This window comes from Pezoporus occidentalis, unplaced genomic scaffold (genome assembly GCF_034315485.1).
Source record: "Pezoporus occidentalis ecotype Australia unplaced genomic scaffold, CSIRO_AGI_Poc_V1 ctg48, whole genome shotgun sequence".
Lineage (NCBI taxonomy): Eukaryota > Metazoa > Chordata > Aves > Psittaciformes > Psittacidae > Pezoporus > Pezoporus occidentalis.
In genome coordinates, this window is record NW_026915813.1 from 389,027 (window position 1) to 402,175 (window position 13,149).

The following is a 13,149-nucleotide window of genomic DNA, read 5'->3' on the forward strand; positions in this document are numbered from 1 at the left end:
GAAGTAATTAATGGCAGCTGGGACATTAAATTGGTACAGATTTTGAAACCCAAACCAGCATTTTGTCTGTAGAGGAGAAACTTTCAGTGTTGTTCTGGCTACAGAATTCCTTTAGCTCCTATCTGAAAATCCCTACAAAAAGAGATTTGTTTCCACATTGCTTCACAGTGCTCAGCAGTGCATGTTCCCTTTTGGTCTCTAAAGGTGGTTCTGACTGTTTAGTTGCCTTAACTGTTAACCTGTGCATTCCACTTCAAATTCATATTTGAAGCATTGGGTTTGGCCATCAGTAGTGTTATGGCCAGACTGCTAGACTGAAGCGTCCTTTTGTCAGCTTTGTGTGTTGCAGCCCAGAGGTGCTTTCAGAGGTGCCTTTCTGATGAACCACATAAACCTCCTTCTCATGTGTCAAGACTGATGCATGTTTCTTGTTTTTGCAGTTCTTCTTTCAAATCTAGCTATTTTCCCATATCCATCATGTCTTGTTAAGTTAAGACCTACCACCCCAGCGGGAACAACACAAAAAAAACCCACAAACAAACCCAACTAGAATGGCAAAACTGTTCATCTTCTCCTTGATACTGCACGGCATTTTAGTAAAGGCATGTTCAAAGACAAGTATGGCAGTGCAGAAGAGGTACTTTGGTATGAAACCCACAAGCAAAGCCTGGCCTGGGAACCTCAAGCAGCTATTTTGTCCCATTCTAACAAAATAATGAGGTTTTAAGGGGTATTGGGGTTTATGGTCGTCTGACAGGGATAACAAGGGCTAGCAGTTGAGTTACTCTGACAACCCCGTGTCTAACTGTGTGCTACCGCAGGGCGTAACATAGAAACTCAAGACAGGTAAATCCGTCTCAGCACACTATTCTCCATGGGCTGGAGTCCCCATCTATGGGAATGGCAAGCCCGACACGGGGCTGTCACACCGAGCCCACCGGGCTGCGGTGACTTCGCTTCATTCAGAGTGAGGGGAAGTTTCCTGGAGCAGGAGCGGGTCCCTGGGCACCGGCAGAGGCCGAGAGAGCCCCGACCCGCGGCGGCAGCGTTATCGGGGCTCCCCCCGCCGCTCGGGGCGGGGCTGCCGCCTCCCGAGGGCGGGCCGCCGGTGACAGCTGGGGAGGGAGCCCGGCGCCGGCAGCGAGGTGCGGCTGCCGGGCGGAGATTCGCCGCCTGCTTCGCCACTCCGACCGCATAGCGCCAGCGGGTCCCCCCGGGGCAGCAGCGGGACAGGGGCTTGGCGGGGCCCTGCCGCAGTTCCCGGCCGCGGCGTGGGTGAGTACCGGCAGCGGGAGGCACGAGAGGGTGATGCGGAGACTGCACGGGGGACGCGGGGGGGAGGGAGGGAGGATGGATGGGAGGGAGGGAGGATGGATGGGAGGATGGGTGGATGGATAGGGGATGCTGCTGCACTCGGGGACTTTGATCGTGTGATGTGCTCGAAGGGGAAAAAGTGCAGCCCGGGGTGGGGGGAGGCCGTGCCCGGCTCCGTGCGTTCCTCCGTGCCGGTGACCCGACGGGCGAGGAAGCCCAGGGAAGGGCGCCCGGTCCTTGGCTGGGTTGGGCGCTGCCGGTCCTCAGGCGGGGAGAGGCAGCTCCTAACAGGGCTCCCCGCCTGCTCCTGATTTCCCGCAACCCCCCCGCAGCCATCAGCCAGCCGGGGCGCGGCCGAGGAGGGGGAGAGCTCCGGTCGCCCAGAGCCCCGAGGGGATGCCCCTGTTCGCGCATCCCTGCCGGCAGCCGCCGGTACCTGCGGGAGGGCTGGATAACGGTGCGGCGTGTCCCGGCCCGGCCGGGGCTCTGCTCCCCCAGCTACCCCGGGCTTTACCTGGGCTCAGGCGGGCGGCCCGGGGCCGTGGCGGGGGGTTGGAGCGGCTCTTGCAAGCCGAGCCCTGCTGACAAGGGTTGTCTTAAGAGCAAACCTGAGGCCTGCCCTTGGAGGGCTGTCAGGATGAGGCCTTTCTTTTTGCAGGGTGCTTGCTGACTGATATTTACATAATACCCATGCGTAAGGGTGACCTCTTCCCTAATTGGAGGCTTCCTTTCCATTTTCTATGGCAACACTACAGAGCGGATCACTCCAGGGGGTTGGATGAGAGGAGTATCTGCACAGGATAATTTTTCTTTATTGCTTGCCCATTAAGCTTCGTTTGTCCTAGTGAATGGGTGAGATTGGGGAAAAGTTCTTTCCCTCAGCCATGAAACCAGCTGTAAGGCCTGCACGTCACTGGGTTTGTGGGGTCTGCGTTTAGAGAGGGGATGGAGTGGACACAGGTTTGACAAACAAGCAAGAATCATTTTTGATAGGTATTTACAGATTATCAGTCATATATTACTAGCCTGGCTGATGACTTCCCTGTATGCTGTCTAATCAAGCCATCCTAGAAAATATGTAAATTCAGACAGATGGTATTTAGTTTCATTATTTATTTTAAAAATTCATAGATTAATTACAGAGAAATCCTAGCAAGTTTTGTAAGGGAGAAGAATATGAGTTCCTACTTTGTTTCAAGATTCCTTTTGCTCCCTGAGATCCCTGTCCTGTGCTTAGGACCCATCAGGTGTACACAGTAATATCTTTTCTTACATTGTTGGTCTCACTGAGGGTAAGCATGATGTGCGTATGTATTTATGCAGGAATGTGACTCTGTAATGCTGGTTGGGGTCTGCTGTGTTTCATCTCCATGAGATGCCAGTTTGTTTCAGGTTTCATACGGCTAGGGTTGAATACGCTGCGTGTTGGTTTTCCAAAGCTTGCTGAAAATAGATGTTTTCTGATTGTAAGACGCAATAATTCATGGTGCATTTAGGCAGGAAGGTTTTTATGAAGACTTAAGTTCCGCTTAATTATCTTCTGAGATGGTGCTTTTGTTCTGCATTGAAAATCTGCATGCCTTACTATTAATAATGCTAAAATTAGTTCTTCGAATACAGGAGCTGTGATAGTAGGGCTTAGAAAATTTGTTTTCAATCTCTTCTCTGTATATATTTCTTGGTCTGTTGGGATAACTTTGTTTCTTGCACCTGAGGTAGTATGGGATCTTTTGGGGTTTGGGGCTTTTGGTTTTGCATGGGTACAGGTAGTGAGGATGTTAATACAATGTGAATAGGTATGTTGGAGTTTTGAACAGAAGGGCCAAGAATCTTGGACCTTCCAGAAGAGGTAATTCTCCTCATGTCTGGAGAGACCACTGTTTGGAAAGATGCTCTACAAGTTTAAGGAGGCCACTCCCTAGGACTCCTTCACTGAGGCACTGAGGCTTAAGCATGCTATGGGCTGAGATAATAGTACTGTAAGAGGCCATTGGTATGTTTTCTCACAACATGTGTAAGTACTCCATCATGCAGATTAAGGCTTTTTTCTTTTTGTTTTTGGAAATGCTCTGAGCAATGCTCACTCTCCACTTAAATGTATGTTCCTTTAGGGTCTTAGATTGTTGTTATGGGAACACTAGAGTTGGAAATATCCTCAAAAGAGGACATGGGTTGAACCTGAGATAAAAATGAGGCTTGAATGGAGGAGATGTGCTCTTTAAATGTTCACCTTAGGACACAGTGATAGAATACGGGTTCCTCGTGATTTTTCTCTTAGAGGTCCATCTCATTCAAACTCACTTTTTGTTTCCATAGTGTCCCCAGCACCATCTTTGTTATGGTTTATCTCAGCTCTGCTGTCAGTTTCTGCTTTTAAATATGATTTGTCAACATTTAAATGTTTGTGGTTATTTTAATGTATAGGGTTGAGTTGTTTTTTTTTGTTTTTTCTGTTGAAAATCAGATTATGCTAGAAAATAGAAGATGTAGGAGTAGCAAGTGTATTAAGGGAGTAAATGGCCCTAGGCCAGATTTCTGGACAGTGTAAGGCCAGCTTGCTGGACAGTGTAAGGCCAGCTGGAGCTGGCTTAAATAGATGCCAGGGAACAGAAAATAACGAAGAATATGAGATTTGTGTAGAAGCAAGGTTGGTTGCATGCTGTCTCCCTTCTAAAAGGATATATGGACATGTAGCACTGATAACTGAATCTCAATTTATCCATTTATTTATTAATTTTGATCTAAGGTTGCTCTGTCATCAAGGAAAGTATTAAATCCCTCCTCGTGTTCTTGTCTGTAATCCTTTTTTTTTTTCTTCTCCATGTTCATTAACTCTATTCTGCTTCATTTTGAAGGGGCAATATGCAGCCTTAATTGCAGGTTTGTGTACTGATACGCACAAACACATTACATCTCTTTTGTTTTTCATTAAATAATCCACTCATAGAACAGTTGCTGATTTATGGTACTTATTTCAATGTACTCTGTATCATTCAGGAAAATCAATTTCATAGTCATTGTTCCATGGTTTATTCACATTACAATAAGATATCTCAAGTTCATAATCTAAGAAAGTGCTTTTTTACTATCTTGGGACGGCTTTCCTTTGTATGGAAATTTCATAACCCTATGTTTAACTTTTCCTAAGATCATTTTAAATATAAAACTTTATCAGCCCTAACTTCAGTAAAATGAAAAATATCTATAGGAGTTCAATAAAAGTGGCACAGATTCTTTCTTAGTGGGGCAAAATGGAACCACAGTAGTAGTTTAATGTTTAACTCATTCTCTTTCAGTGAATCTTCCATCTTTTTCACATTATTATGAATCATACAATTTTTTTAGCATATGGTATGCTTTCATAGGCCTTTCTTTGAAATCACTAAAACTTCAAGTTGGTTACTTCCTTACTTGCAGTATTCCATCATCTTATAAGAATGGCAGCTTAAGAGGAAATTCTATGTGCTTGTTCAACATAATGCCAGCCTTGTAGACCTGATATTTGATTCCACAGCTACCTTTGAATCCGGCACATTCTTTCTTTACCATGCAGTCTCTCAAACACATGCATAAATGCAAATAAAGAGGTATTTGGGAAGCTCCCACCTGCAGCTGTTAGGGGTGAATAAGGTGCTTAATGTAATGACCAATACAGTTCAAAAATCTTGGTTTTGGTTCACCTGAACAGTATTTTGCCTGTTCTGTAGCACCCTACCTGTAAGGAAAGTGGAAGCTATTTGAGAAAGCTATTTCTCATGCTTTTCAGTGCCATTTTGACTTAGCTTTCATCCTCTTGGATAACAGTTGTCTTCCATTTCAGCTGTCTTTGAGAAGACATCAGTATTGAGCATTTTTAGTTGCTCTTCTGATAGCCGTTACCTTTCCATTCAGTACGGAAGTGTTACTGCTGTCACCCGGCTGTGTTTGCCAGTTTCACTTTTGCTTTAGCGCTGGTGTTCAGCATGTGCTGCAGATGAAATGCATGGCTTCCTGGGTGTAACCTCAGGAAACGGTGTCCCTTTAGCTACAGTCAGCGTGATTGTCAGCCTTCATTATGGGCACCATCTGCATATCTGGTTGCTTTGACTTCATTATGCAGGTGAGGAGGTGATTTTTTCCCCTGTGAGTATAACGCGCTCAAGTTTAATCCTAACATTATCTATTTAAAATGAGGTGAGCCAAGTGGCACATTGGTACAATTGAAACTGAAGTATTATTTTTGTTATGATTTGTATTGTGAGAATAAGAGTGAGCTACTGCAGAGCAATCTTCCTTGGGTTCTTCCAAAATTACCTGATTTCTCTTCTTAATGATTAGAATGAGGAACTTCTCATCTATCTAAAGCAGACCTATTTTGGTAAGACTTTCCAATATGTCAGTGATCACAAGGCTAAGATTTCATCTTTTTTTTTATTGTTTTCTCTCTAGGGCAGTATCCAGCATATGGTAACTGTTTATTTACTGGACCATAATGCTTCTATTTATGCTAAGAAAGTGTCCAATAGTTTGCATTTCTTCTCAGTAGCTTGCATTTGAGCTGCCATCCAAAGGTACAAGCTTTTTTTACTTGTGAACGCCTAATTCTCTGAATAAGCTTGCTCTCCATGTTTATAAATACTTGTGTCAATGTGATGCATATTTATTCTGAGTCTAATTGGGCACATTTCTGAGGTGAAGGTTTTACTTTGTGAGACAGCGATTCCTGTTCTGTTTCAGTCTCTAAGCTGCAAGTATTTTTATGACTTTGGAGTAACTCCTTCATGTAGTTCTTTCTTCACTATGTGAATGCAAATACACTGTGGTCCCTGTCAGAATGGAGACAGTGAATTGTGATGTGTTGCTTCTCTAAATTGCTTAGAAATGAGAGATGAAACCCCAAGAACACACCACTTTCACAATGTTTTTACCGTGTGCTGAACTACCTTGAGTCACATTTTGGTATTTCTTGTAGAACAGATCATGTCTTAATCATTTCTTGCTAAATTGGTTAGGTATAGACTATGTTATAATTATACTCTTGCAAATTTAGTGTAGCAGAACTTTATTTTTTGAAGAATTCAGTCATATTTCCTCTCATATTCTTTCCTGAACTCCCTATTTCTTAAACCAAAAAGAATGATCTGCAATTGCATTTTATCCCAGCTTATCAATGTTCTTTGATATTCACCCATTTTAAGAAAGATCACAGTGAAAACCTAGCTGCACTATGGCAAAAGAAAATAATTCAGCTGACCAATAAGGACTTAATTCTCACAAAGACAGACTTCAGCTTCTCTGTGCAGCATAGTCCTTCTACAAGATAATCATCCTATTAGCTTTTGCATGTGGCTTTGGCCACTACGATGTAGGATGGGGAGGGGGGATGGGATGCTGTGCCCCGACAGTGCCTGTTCTGGTAATTCCGAGTCTTTTAGTAAAATGGCAAACACTTACTAAAAACTTTAATTACATTTGCTGTAGCCTGGCTTCATATGGAAAGGAGGCTTAAATGCTCCTGCTGTCTTTTAGTCTGCTATGACTATTTTGTGCATTTGTTGGCCAATTTCAAACTGCGTTTGTAAAAGAAGGGTTGAAGTCTCAAAGATGTGTCATGCTCCAGAACTCAAGATGCATATACTTCAGAGGGTTAGATGAGCCTTTCTGTATTTTTAATCCAGTTTTGCTGTTGAGTGGCACTAACTTGTATTCCCTGTAGTGAGCTACCTCAAAGAGTGAACATTTTGGGGCTATATTTTTTTATTCCTGACATCATATTCCATTATTATTCCATTAATGTTTTCTGATTTGTCTTTTTGTTTGTTTCTTCTGTTTGTGTTTAAGGGATTATCCTCATGTTACAATTTCACAAGATTTTTTAGATTCTAAATTCTACCAGCCAGGAAGTTGGGGCTATTACTACCTCTTTCAGTAAACCCCAAAGCTTTCCTGCATTCAGGCTAATTGTACCAACACTGCCTTTACATCAATAACAAATATTCTGTGTATATATTTTGTTTCCAATTTAGTTATTTTATTTTTTCTGTTTTCCATTGCCGAAGAAAGCCTGAAATATTTTGGGTTTTCTTCTTTTTCCCATCTTTCCACCTTAGCTTTTCCTAGGTGTTTTTCTAGTCTAGAAGATAGATAGCTATTTCTGCACCACTGTGGGGGATCATGACCACAGCCATGCTTAGATATAGATGAGGTAGATTTAGTCTACCTCTTTGGCTAGTTATCAGGGATCTGGTTATTTGGTAGAAAGCAGTGGTTTATAAGAGAAAATCAATAAATGCAGAGAACTTTTGTGCACATTCACAAATGTGCACCCAGAAAACACTTCAAGGATTAACACAGAGATAAGTATGTGGAGACAGTTTATCTGACCAACTGGATGAAATAGAAGATTCCTGTATACTAGCACATAATTTCATAATGATGCCAGATTATGCTTTATGAGGGGATGTATTGGAGATGTACCTGATTTAAACAGTATTTAAGCTTTAATCAGAGTACTTAGTGTGCTTAATGTATATATTGTCCAGGAACTGAGAGAGCTTAATGCTTCAAAAAGCACAAAAGCAACATAGGTTTCCGTTTGCTGTTTCCTCACACAAAGCAGAAGAATATCTAAAACTTTTGGAGGGATATGTCCCCATACCACTGTAGGTAATAAATACTGTGCATTTCTTACAGTTCTAGATCTGTAAATCTAAAATCCTGCCAGTTGTCAGTAAAGCAGAGCCTTAAATATCATGATTGTCAAAAACAATAATTCTCATCTGAAGAAAAAGCAATATGTACTGGAGGTTTGCTCCTCCATATCTAGTATATCTAGCTCTTGTGCATCTGATGCAAAAATCCATTACTGGTTCAGCTGCCATGATCAGCTGTAGCTGGCATGTGGAGTAAGGGAGCTGGAAAAAATCCATGGTCCTGCACTGGAATGCAGTAATTGCCAGCTCCTTTCTGGGATCTGGGACCATATGCATGAATCTATCACAGCATGAAGCTTATATCTATGCGGCATAACTAGCCTGTTCTAGTTATTTCAGACTCTGTTTCCCAAGGAAATTATTTTTACATATAGGTATATAACTATGCTGGGAGAGGGAAAAATTCAAATGGATGATATATTTTGAACTGTAGGAGAATAACTATTTCCATGGTCAGTTTTCTTGTGAAAAACAGGTCCGAAGAAGCTGTATGGAAAGTAGGTAAGTCAATAATTGTGAGAAAGATGCAAAAGGAGATGAGTGAGTTAAAAGAATATGCTCTATAGCAAAAATAAGAAAGAGTAGGCGTCCATGTAGGCAGCTTTGTTGATGGCAAAATGCTACGTGTTCTTATTTTGCTGTGTGCAATTTCATGATGGAGGAATGGATATTCTGCTCAGTTTAAGCAACGTCATTCTGTTTTCTGCTGTAACATTTTTTTTCCTTATGTGGAAGGAATCCTAAAGGCTTTGAGATATTCTTTAGTAATGAAACTGTACAACAGGAAACTCTTATTTTGAGAGTTCTTGAATTACACAAACCACTTTTTCCTGTCTTGTATTGCTTGAGATACATCTCACCCTACAGGTGATGTAACTGTTGTCATGGGTTCTCTCTTGCAAGGGTTGTAAGTTTTTAAATAATAAATTAAGAACCCTCTTGGTACTGACTGGTTTGGTTCTGACCTCAGCTCCAGTCTGTATAACCTGAACCCATCATCCACGCATCCATCACCTTTGTCACATGTGCTCTAGATTTACATTGGATGTCGATAAAAAATAGTTGAGGCAGAGAGGTTGACAGTGGTAGTTGCACTCATCGTGACTATGACCAACAGCCTTACCTCTGTGCACAGGAAGAGGTGCTACAGTTTTAGAGGTTTGAATGCATATATATCCTTCTTTTATCTAAAGTAAATTCTAAAAATCCCATTTCCCTCCTCCTTCCCAACTTTCAGCATGGGCCGTGCTCCAAGTAATTCTGACTGATGAAAACTGTCCTGAAAATTGGCACTGTAAGTGCTTGTATGTGCTCTTAAGATTTTAGTAGAGAAATATGACTTTGGGGCCACAGTCCAAAGCTCAGTGATTGAATAGGTACACAGACTGTCCGTCTGTTTGGTGTAAAGCTAACCCAATACATTAGTGAATTAGAACTTTTTGAATAAATTTTATAAATTGTATTGTAATTCTGAGATGCCTTAAACTTACCTGTGAACATCCATGTCACAAAGCTTCATATGATCCATGCCTACGCTGCTGGGATGTTGTTGGTTGTGCTTAGTTTTGTGGTCAGTTCAAGGCTAGTGCAAGAGCTAAGCCCTTCTCATTTGAGCTCCCCTAGAATTTATTTCTTGGTTTACTGTCAGTAAGTTTCTGTGTGTGTGGGGAGCAGTATTTTTAATCCACCAATGTGGCTTACAACTGCATATGCTCTCCGTTTGTGTCTGTTCTATTCGGTGGAAGACCTCAGGTGTGGATCAAGTTTTCCAGAAGAGGTACTTCATGTGTAGAAGGCACTGAAGATGCACAAGCAGTTTAAAGTTATAAACCTCAGAGATGCTGGTAGGTCATGGGGGAAACCTCCATGTGCTACCCTGGCAGAATATGCTTATTGGCTTTGTGATATTGCCAGTATTGAGAATTGCTGTAGAATCTTGACAGACTGACACTTTGGGTGCAGGATTTATTCTCTGCATCATAGTCCCTAGTAGATTTTTGGATGCCAAGAAATGGCTATACATTTGAAGCATGGGATTTTTTATAGTGTATACATGCAATGTTTTCCTCATTCTTGCCAGTGAGATGGCTAAGGCAATAATGTAGGTGGTTACCATTGCCCTATGAGTGACTATTAATAATTTCCCCTATGTGGAAAACTGTCAAGTAGTTCCTGATCTTTTTCCCTCTTTTTTTCAGGTAAATATTTTTGCTAACCTTAGCTGAGATGTTATGGCTCATTGACAGCAATATGGTTCCTTTGGGAAAATGGTCCTGCACACCCACCCACAGTTCTCTGACTGCAGACCCTCCGGTTTGTTCCTGCTCTTCTCTCCTTGCTAACAAGGACTCTTGTAGTGCCACATCTGTCCCATTTGAAATAGAGCCAGTTACGCAAGATCAGATGCTTTCTTGCTTGACATTCCTTTACAGAGACTTCATCCCATCCATTCTAAAGTCTTTAGCTCTTCAGAGTTTTTAGAAGCATACCCCAGAATCAACTTCTGTGCTGTTCCGAAGCTTATAGATCATATTGGAGCATTATCTACTGTGATTCTCTGGTTAGTTAGTATCATTCTGTATTGCAGTATCTAGGGTTGTTCTACTTAGGTGAGCAAGATGTTGGAGAAATGATGCCAACCTTGTATTGAAGACTTAAATGCTCTTTAAATCCATATTGCTGAGCTCAAGAGGAATGTGGGAAATGACTTAAAGGAAATACTGGCTTATAGAGCTGTAGAGGGGCACTGAAGACTGTCAGCCCTTGGTTCTGTCATCTGGGCTTCAAACTGGATTGGGTAGTACTTAAGCAGATGTGAAAACGAAGCTTTAACCTATAACCATAACAAGCAGAATTTCAAAGCCAGCTCTAGATCTAAGATTTCTTTTCTGCATGCTGTTAGTAGTATTTGTGCTAATAAACAGCTTAGAATTAGAAATATTGGTCTCAATGGGACTGTCAGGTTAAAATAATGTTTGTTTCTAGCAGTGTGTAGTTTCAAGCAAATCAATTAAATATCAAAGCTTCATTATTTAAGCAGTCCAATTAAATTTTGCACTTCTTTCTCTGGTTTTGTAAAGTTGGAGCAGATGGGAGAATGCTGTGGTCTTCGTAATCAAAGACATGTAAACCTTTTTTTTTATTGCAAGGAAAAAACCCCACATTTCTAATAACATTGTGATGCATGGGGGCCTTAACCTGCAACATGTGGCCAGACTTGTATATTTACATGATTTTGCCTTGGGTACGCTTGGAGTGAAGTTGTGCAATACATTTCAAGATTGATGCCAACTTCATTGTAGATGTAAGAGACATCTGCAGTCTGCAAGTTGGATTGGAATTTGACTCTACTTCTGTTCCAGAGTCTATGTGTGGGGAATAAGTCTCTGTGCAGAGATTTATTTAATCTTTTAATGTCAGGGGAGTTTGATCTGCTACTTCTGTGTTTGGAATGCTTGCTGTGGAAGTATGTCAAGGAGACAAAGCTATCACCTTGTTCTTGATAATGCAGAAAGCAGAGTTTTCAAAACTGGTTCTTATTTAGTTATCCTTCTGCTTACCCACATGGCAAGAAAGGAATAAATTCTTTTGTCATTCTTCTACATGAGATACTGAGACAGTGAGAAAATGCCATGTTCATAATGTTGATCTGTACGTAAATTGAAGCTCAGCTTTGTATTTATTCTAACACAGCTAAAACTCATTGTGCTTTTTGGTAAGTACAAATTATATTCAGATGTTTCATGCCTCCATACAATAATCTGCATATTATTTTGTACTTCATTGATACTTCTTCTCTTCTTCTTTCATAGCATGATTCCTCAGTTATTGAAGTTTTCTTCCTCTGTTATTCATGAAGCACGCAAACCTTCTGTGTAACTTGAATTTCAGATTTTTCTGATACCTATTTCATTTTACATTTCCTTTTTACATTATTGATGCTTTTCTTCCATTGAGGTTGTCTGTCTCTGTAGGATGGAATATACGTTTCAGTCTGCACAGATCGCCTGTATGTGAATTAGTGTAATACACAGTTATTAATATTAATGTCTTCATATTATGCGATTTTAATAATAAATGTTAATATCAGTTCGAATCTGCCCATAAAATGCCAAAGAAACACATTACCAATAAATTTTACTGCTGCAAAACATGGGATTTATCTTTCTAAATTCATCAGCTTTGTACTTGAAAATTGTATCATGTTAGATGACTTTAAATTCATAGAAAATTTAATAGCGAGCTACTTAGTTCCTAATTTCTGATTTTGCTTTTAGTTAGCTTGCTGCTAAATTCCTTGCCACCTTTTTTTTTTCTTTTTCTGAGTGAGTGTAACCATCCTTCTAAATTTTACATGTTCCAAATATTTATTCAGCTTTGAAGCTCAGTTTGAAGCTCAGTTCCACTTTTTAATGCCAGGTTTTTCCACTGTTTGTGTTGTTTGCTTCATGGACATACAGATTAGCTTTCTTTAGCTGTGGATCAATGCTAAAAACAAGTCTTTGAATCTATCAAAGCAGCATTTATCAACAATTATCTTTAGACTTTCCTACTGAATCTGTCACCTCATCGTGCAGTAGTTTATTGAGAGTTGTCCCTGCCCATGGCAGGGGGGTTGGAACTAGATGTTCTTAAGGTCCTTTCCAACCCTAAATATTCTATGATTCTATGATATGATATGATATACACAAAGCCCTAGGTGAATGGAGCATCTGAATGGGGTGTCTGAGATGGTTCAGCATCTGCCTCTTGTACAATTCATCCCAATGACCAGGTATGGCACAGGATTCCTGTCTCTCTTTCTCCCAGACTGAGCTGCTTTAAAATGAATGTGTGTTATGTGAACAACCAAGCCAATGCTGAAATTGCTGATAGATTGGAGACAATGTACAATATTGCAACTTTTGAAATATGTTCAAACGCTGTCATATCTAACTGCTATTTTTCTGTTTTAAATTTGAAAGATTGAAAGTAACAGATTAATTGCTGAATATGGTGGGAAACAAGATAATTATCTTCTGCTTCCTTTTCATGTTGCTTTTACACTTTCACAAAGGGCAGCTTTCTATGTTTCAGATGGTACAGTAAGGCATGAAAATCTTGGCAACAAAAGTCTTCACAGAAAGCTTGGATACAAGGCAGG

General features: G+C 40.9%; 1 protein-coding gene across 1 annotated transcript in view; it reads left to right on the forward strand.

The window, feature by feature from the left end:
- The first annotated feature begins 1,108 nt into the window (after positions 1 to 1,108).
- The window catches only part of JAKMIP1 (janus kinase and microtubule interacting protein 1), a 139,302-nt gene continuing 127,261 nt past the window's right edge, over positions 1,109 to 13,149 (forward strand). Inside the window, exon 1 of the mRNA XM_062636343.1 lies at positions 1,109 to 1,275. The gene's annotated coding sequence lies outside the window, so the exon portion shown is untranslated. The remainder of the gene's footprint in view (positions 1,276 to 13,149) is intronic.